The sequence below is a fragment of the Anomaloglossus baeobatrachus genome, chromosome 4 (genome assembly GCF_048569485.1).
Source record: "Anomaloglossus baeobatrachus isolate aAnoBae1 chromosome 4, aAnoBae1.hap1, whole genome shotgun sequence".
Lineage (NCBI taxonomy): Eukaryota > Metazoa > Chordata > Amphibia > Anura > Aromobatidae > Anomaloglossus > Anomaloglossus baeobatrachus.
The window spans coordinates 10297802-10305472 of NC_134356.1; positions in this window are offsets into that span (position 1 = coordinate 10297802).

The window sequence follows — 7671 nt, forward strand, 5'->3', positions numbered from 1 at the left end:
TTTCTCACTACAGGTCGGGGGTATATGGTGGTGGGCGGGGTCACATGACCATTTCTCACTACAGGTCGGGGGTATATGGTGGTGGGCGGGGTCACATGACCATGTCTCACTACAGGTCGGGGGTATATGGTGGTGGGCGGGGTCACATGACCATGTCTCACTACAGGTCGGGGTTATATGGTGGTGGGCGGGGTCACATGACCCTGTCTCACTATAGGTCGGGGGGTATATGGCGGCGGGCTGGGTCACATGACAATGTCCCACAACAGGCCGGGGTTATATGGTGGTGGGCGGGGGGTCACATGACCCTGTCCCACAACAGGCCGGGGTTATATGGTGGTGGGCGGGGTCACATGACCATGTCCCATCCTATAGGAGTAATCTGTTATGGTCATGTGATCGCCACAATGCTTTTGTTTGGAGTGTAAAACGTTGCAAATGTTCCTAAGTGAGACCTTTCCGACCAGCGGGCTGTAGGCTGTGACTGCTGGGAGTTGTAGTCCGCTGTCAGCGCTGCAGACTGTTTCGTTAATCATAACCCCTGAAAGAGGAAGGATTCCCCCCCAACTACAGCGCCACCTAGAGGCACCGATTCTCCATGTCCTGTTGTCCTCACTATTTGTTTGGTTTTTTTTTTTTGACCCGCACCTCTAATGACAGAATGGATTCTCCATCTAATCATTATTAACAGCGCTCAGTCGTATTTTGTAATATAGGTACACAGATCTCCAGGACAGCGTCCGCTGCGTATAATGGGAGTTGTAGTTCCTGTGGCTTCCTGTGAATTCCATAAAGGATCATTGCATCAGAATCGTAACGCTGCTGGCCACCTGCTGGAGAGAGCAGGAAGTGCCTTAGTGTTTGAAACTAAAGACTTCTTCTGGCGAAAACCGTTAACTGCAGCCGATCCTGTCCTGTGAGAGGGCGACTGAGGAGCCACGACAAGAAGCTGAAGGAGCTCGAAAAATGTCTTCAAATACAAATCATTCAGCCACAAAGTAAATGGGATGAGAAAGTCACTGGTGATGTTAGTGCCCCCAGCCCCCCTCAACGTGAGAGCGGGGGTCCTCTGCATAGAGTATAGGAGCTGAGCGGTCACCTTCTATACACAGGCGGCCAAACCTAGAAATAAAATTCAGCCACTTCACCTGCCACTAGACACATTGACTGTTATTGAATGGAGCATTATGTAGCATAAACTACTAATTCTAAAGATAAACTGATATCCTGTATTATACTCCAGAGCTGCACTCACTATTCTGCTGGTGCAGTCACTGTGTACATACATTACTGATCCTGAGTTACCTCCTGTATTATACTCCAGAGCTGCACTCACTATTCTGCTGCTGCAGTCACTGTGTACATAAATTACTGATCCTGAGTTACCCTCCTGTATTATACTCCAGAGCGGCACTCACTATTCTGCTGGTGCAGTCACTGTGTACATACATTACTGATCCTGAGTTACCTCCTGTATTATACTCCAGAGCTGCACTCACTATTCTGCTGGTGCAGTCACTGTGTACATACATTACATTACTGATCCTGAGTTACCTCCTGTATTATACTCCAGAGCTGCACTCACTATTCTGCTGGTGCAGTCACTGTGTACATACATTACTGATCCTGAGTTACCTCCTGTATTATACTCCAGAGCTGCACTCACTATTCTGCTGCTGCAGTCACTGTGTACATACATTACATTACTGATCCTGAGTTACCTCTTGGATTATACTCCAGAGTTGCACTCACTATTCTGCTGGTGCAGTCACTGTGTATATACATTACTGATCCTGAGTTACCTCCTGTATTATACTCCAGAGCAGCACGCACTATTCTGCTGGTGCAGTCACTGTGTACATACATTACATTACTGATCCTGAGTTACATCCTTCATTATACTCCAGAGCTGCACTCACTATTCTGCTGTTGCAGTCACTGTGTACATTACATTACTGATCCTGAGTTACCTCCTGTATTATGCTCCAGAGCTGCACTCACTATTCTGCTGTTGCAGTCACTGTGTACATTACATTACTGATCCTGAGTTACCTCCTGTATTATGCTCCAGAGCTGCACTCACTATTCTGCTGGTGCAGTCACTGTGTACAGACATTACATTACTGATCCTGAGTTACCTCCTGTATTATACTCCAGAGCTGCACTCACTATTCTGCTGGTGCAGTCACTGTGTACATTACATTACTGATCCTGAGTTACCTCCTGTATTATACTCCAGAGCTGCACTCACTATTCTGCTGGTTGCAGTCACTGTGTACATTACATTACTGATCCTGAGTTACCTCCTGTATTATACTCCAGAGCTGCACTCGCTATTCTGCTGGTGCAGTCACTGTGTACATACATTACTGATCCTGAGTTACCTCCTGTATTATACTCCAGAGCTGCACTCACTATTCTGCAGACAGGGTTGACTTTTCCATTTTATATCCTATTTATATACATTGGACATACAGACATCAATGCTTTTGATAACAAAACTGCTATAGTCACACTCAAACTGATTTTTGCAGACATTTTCTGTGAGAATTTAATCTTATGAACTTGCTGACTGTTTCCAGGCTTAATTCTGCCGTCCTGGCCTGTACGGGCTGCCAGGTTTATGTAGATTATATGTATGGATGTAAGGAGCTGTAGACATTTGGGTTTCTGGCTCTCCTTTAGCCGGTCTCGCCCCTCGCTGTCACCGGCCGTCACCTTCGGACACTTCTCTCTTTGGACTGTTACATGAGTGAATGTTATATTCGGTGCTGTGCTGCCACCTGGTGGCCGACGCCTGTCACTGCAGTGTCAGTGAATTTCTGTATATGGAGTATATAGCTTCCTGCTCTGGCTGTATACACTCAGACGTCGCACAATATCCATATATTCTGGATTACTCCATTGTCTTCATCTCTCTATTGTCAGATCTCACTTTCCACCTCATTATCTGGAATGAGATCGGTCTTTCTGCCGGATCCGGGCCCCATAATCGTGACCTACGTAACATATTACTAGAATCAATAATTAAGCCGAAAAAAAAAAAAGAAAATCTTTTATTTGTTGGAAATATCAGAAAATATAGAAATGAGGAAATCTGGTGGAGATTCAGGGTGCGGAGATCTGCTCCCCTCCCCCCCACTGCGGCCTGGAGCGCCCCCTGCAGGGGACAGGCTGCCGTCTAATGAGGGGCAGCGGATCCCACTCATCCAGTCATATGCAGGGTCTTGGAGAAGCGCAGGACGCGAGTCCGTGGGGCCCCCTGGGGCCCGATCTATCTTGCATAGATAATCGTTCGTTCCCGTGATCGGATCCTGACGTCTCCCGCGTTCTCCGCTGCCGCTGGATCCGGTCACCGCGTGGAAACCGCCAGAGATGCGAGAAATAAGGAGATGGAGAGCGACAGTCCCCGTCCCCCGGCCGCAGTCCTGCGCGTTCTCCTGCGAGGACGGAAGAGATGAGATCACATGCATGTAGATAAAGGTTAATGTCTGTATTCTTGCAGGAGTGAATGAGTTAATTTAACAATCCATTAAGGATCCCTGGTGGACTAGGGGCAATGAAATGTGACGTTTCTGACAAAACCGATTATGTCAAGTGAGCAACAGGAGATACGAAGGTAAAGATCGATGGAACGACGTTGGAGGGACTATGAGAGTGAACAACCCCTTTAAATACAGACACTGGGGGGTTAGTGCAGTGAAGGGGTTTATATCTGCCCGCTTTTGCATTGGGATTTGGCAATTTGCAGCCAGACCTGAATTGTGAAAGTGGTCTAAGGCAGTGGAAGGGTTAATGCTGCAAGCCCAGGGGTCCAGTGGGGCTACTTGTCCGGCTCCACCATAGTCCAGGTGGTAACCGGAGGATGGGCGCTGGTCACAGAGGGGAGCGGAGATCTCTGTGCAGCGGTTTCTCTCCACGATCGGGCAGAGCGATTCTGCCCAGTCACCAGGGAGGAGCCAGGATGTGTGTCGGGGACGGTTCTTACCTCGGGGGTGGAAGGCGTGGCAGGATTCCGGCCGCCGGCGGAGTTTCTAGGGATCTCATCCGCTCACACTTCACAGAAGCGTTATGTGCGCCGCAGTTAAGGTCGTGATTGGCATTTATTATTATGCTTTGCTTATATAGCGCCATCATACGCCGTCGCTGTCCCCATCGGGGCTCACAATATGTCTCCTATCAGAGTAATGGAGGAAACCGGAAACACAGGGAGAACATACAACGAAGCCCGGGACCTCCGCGCTGCAAAGCAACAGATCCGAACGCTAAACAGGGCCTGCTGGGAGTTGTAGTTCCATGTCCTGATAACCCTTGATACTACAAGTCCCAGCACGGATCCCATTATTTTCTATGCTCAGAAGGATATATTTGACTTCTTTGGCTTGTAGGGAGACCGGGGGGAAGATGCTGCAGTCGCAGGAGCGCGTCGCTGACCAGGAGGATGAGGTTACTCTGCGCCACGTGCTGCATGATGAACATCCTGCGGAGAAAACGCAAATAATCTGCCTGCAGTACCACACACCACCACCAGAGGGGGCTGTAAGCCAGCAAGAAAGCCTCCGCGGCTCACGTCAGCCGCTAGATTGTAATGCACTTACTACTCCATCATTATTATCGAGACCTCCGCTTGCTGTCAGTGAATAGGAACATAATTACTTACAGCAAAAAGCTACAGATCTGTCCTATTTATTTACAAAGCTGAGGGTTTGTTACAATCTTTCAGGCTAAACATCACCGCAGCGATCTCTCCCCCGCCCTGAGAGTTTGTTACAATGTATCAGTCACAATACTCAATACCCGTCCCCACCAGTTTCTTATATTGGGGGGGGTCTCACCTTTGGCAATGGCCGCACTCAATGAACCCATTGGGCCTCTCGGATGGAGGTGTCGTGGATGAAGGCCGGGGTACTCGGTGTCGCACGGCTGGAGCATGTCCTGCTTCTTGTGCTTGTGAGCTGGAAACAGAAACAAAAATGGGTGAGGGTCCGCGGGTGGGAGAACGTGAAGAGATACTATGTATAAGGGGCAGAAGACGAGAGCTCGATCCGCAGAGGTGGGACATGTACCCAACAAGCTCGATCCGCAGAGGTGGGACATGTGCTCGATCCGCAGGGGGGTGGTGGGGATGTGCTCGATCCGCAGGGGTGGGGACATGTGCTCGATCGCAGGGGTGGGATGTGCTCGATCCGCAGGGGTGGGATGTGCTCGATCCGCAGGGGGGTTGGGGACATGTGCTCGATCCGCAGGGGTGGGACATGTACCCAACAAGCTCGATCCGCAGGGGTGGGACATGTGGCTCGATCCGCAGGGGTGGGATGTGCTCGATCCGCAGGGGTGGGACATGTGCCCAACAAGCTCGATCCGCAGGGGTGGGACATGTGCTCGATCCGCAGGGGTGGGACATGTGCTCGATCCGCAGGGGTGGGACGTGCTCGATCCACAGGGGTGGGACATGTGCTCGATCCGCAGGGGTGGGATGTGCTCGATCCGCAGGGGAGGGACATGTGCTCGATCCGCAGGGGTGGGGACATGTACCCAACAAGCTCGATCCGCAGGAGTGGGGACATGTGCTCGATCTGCAGGGGTGGGATGTGCTCGATCCGCAGGGGTGGGACGTGCTCCGATCTGCAGGGGTGGGACATGCAAAACAGCTCGATTCGTAGGGGTGGGACATGTGCTCGATCCGCAGGGGTGGGATGTGCTCGATCCACAGGGGGTGGGACATGTGCTCGATCCGCAGGGGTGGGATGTGCTCGATCCGCAGGGGAAGGACATGTGCTCGATCCGCAGGGGTGGGACATGTACCCAACAAGCTCGATCCGCAGGAATGGGACATGTGCTCGATCTGCAGGGGTGGGATGTGCTCGATCCGCAGGGGTGGGACGTGCTCGATCTGCAGGGGTGGGACATGCAAAACAGCTCGATTCGCAGGGGTGGGACATGTGCTCGATCCGCAGGGGTGGGATGTGCTCGATCCGCAGGGGTGGGTTATGTGCTCGATCCGCAGGGGGTGGGACATGCTCAAACAGCTCGATCCGCAGAGATGGGACATGTGCTCAAACAGCTCGATTCACAGGGGTGGGACGTGCTCAAACAGCTCGATCCGCAGGAGTGGCACATTGTGCGTGATCCGCAGGGGTGGGACATGTGCTCGATCTGCAGGGGTTGGACATGTGCTCAACCAGCTCGATCCGCAGGGGTGGGGCATGTGCTCACCAGCTCAATCCACATTGTTGGGACATGTGCCCCAATCAGTTCAATCCGCAGGGGTGGGACATGTGCCCAATCAGTTCGATCCGCAGGGGTGGGACATGTACCCAACCAGCTTGATCCGCAGGGGTGGGATATGTGCTCAAACAGCTCGATCCGCAGGGGTGGGACATGTGCTCGATCCGCAGGGGTGGGACATGTGCTCAACATCTCGATCCACAGGGGTGGGACACGTGACCAACCAGCCTCGATCCGCAGGGGTGGGACATGAACTCGAACAGCTGTTGAGTGTCTTTATAATAATGGGTGCGGCCATGATAGACTTAGGCACGGGCGAGCTTAAATGGAATGTGGTCTATTTCCATTGGTGGAGAGGATATGATTGACAGCCAGGAGAGGGGGATGGGGGGTCCTGTCTTCTCTTACTTACAGGAGTGGAAAAAGGACTTTGCTGGAAGTCACATGACAGGTCACATGATGGATGAGACGTCAATGAATGGAGAATGGATGAAAGAGATGAAAGACAATGAAGGGAACATGGTGAGTCACACGTCACATGATACACACGGACCCTCGCAGTAATACAGAACGGTACAATACGCCTAGAAGCTACATAACTGCACACATCATTAGAACATAAAGGTGGCGCTATTGCATTGAAGCTTATAGAAAACGACTGCGGTCCATATAGTGGCCAGTGGTGGTACTGCGCCTACCTTCTGCTGTGGGGTCGGACGACCAGAGAGGACACAGGCTGAACTCCAGGACAAACCTGCGGGAAAGACGCCGGATCAGGGTGTGTAATCTACTGCTCCCTGGTATCAGCCAGCTGTTACATATAACAGCGACAGTTATCTCCGTATATGGAAGACATGCAGAATATATATATACTAGAAGGTGGCCCGATTCTAACGCATCGGGTAGTCTAGAATGTGTATGTTTGTTAGCAGATTGAAGAATCTATATATATAATTGCCCTCCACCAGCATCAGCCTCTCTCCTTCCAGCCTCCCCCAGCATCAGCCTCCGCCAGCATCAGCCTCTCTCCTTCCAGCCTCCCCCAGCATCAGCCTCCCTCTCCCAGCCTTCCCCAGGATCAGCCTCTCTCCTCCCAGCCTCCGTCCTCCCAGCCTTCCCCCAGCATCAGCTTTCCCCTCCCAGCCTCCCTCAGCATCAGCCTTCCCCAGCATCAGCCCTCTCTCGTCCCAGCCTCAGCCTCTCTCCTTCCAGCCTCCCCCAGCATCAGCCTCTCTCCTTCCAGCCTCCCTCAGCATCAGCCTCCCCTTCCCAGCCTTCCCGAGGATCAGCCTCTCTCCTCCCAGCCTCCTTCCTCCCAGCCTCCCCCTCCCAGCCTCCCTCAGCATCAGCCTTCCCCTCCCAGTCTCCCCCAGCATCAGCCTCCCCAAGCATCAGCCTCCACCAGCATCAGCCTCTTCCTTCCAGCCTCCCCCAGCATCAGCC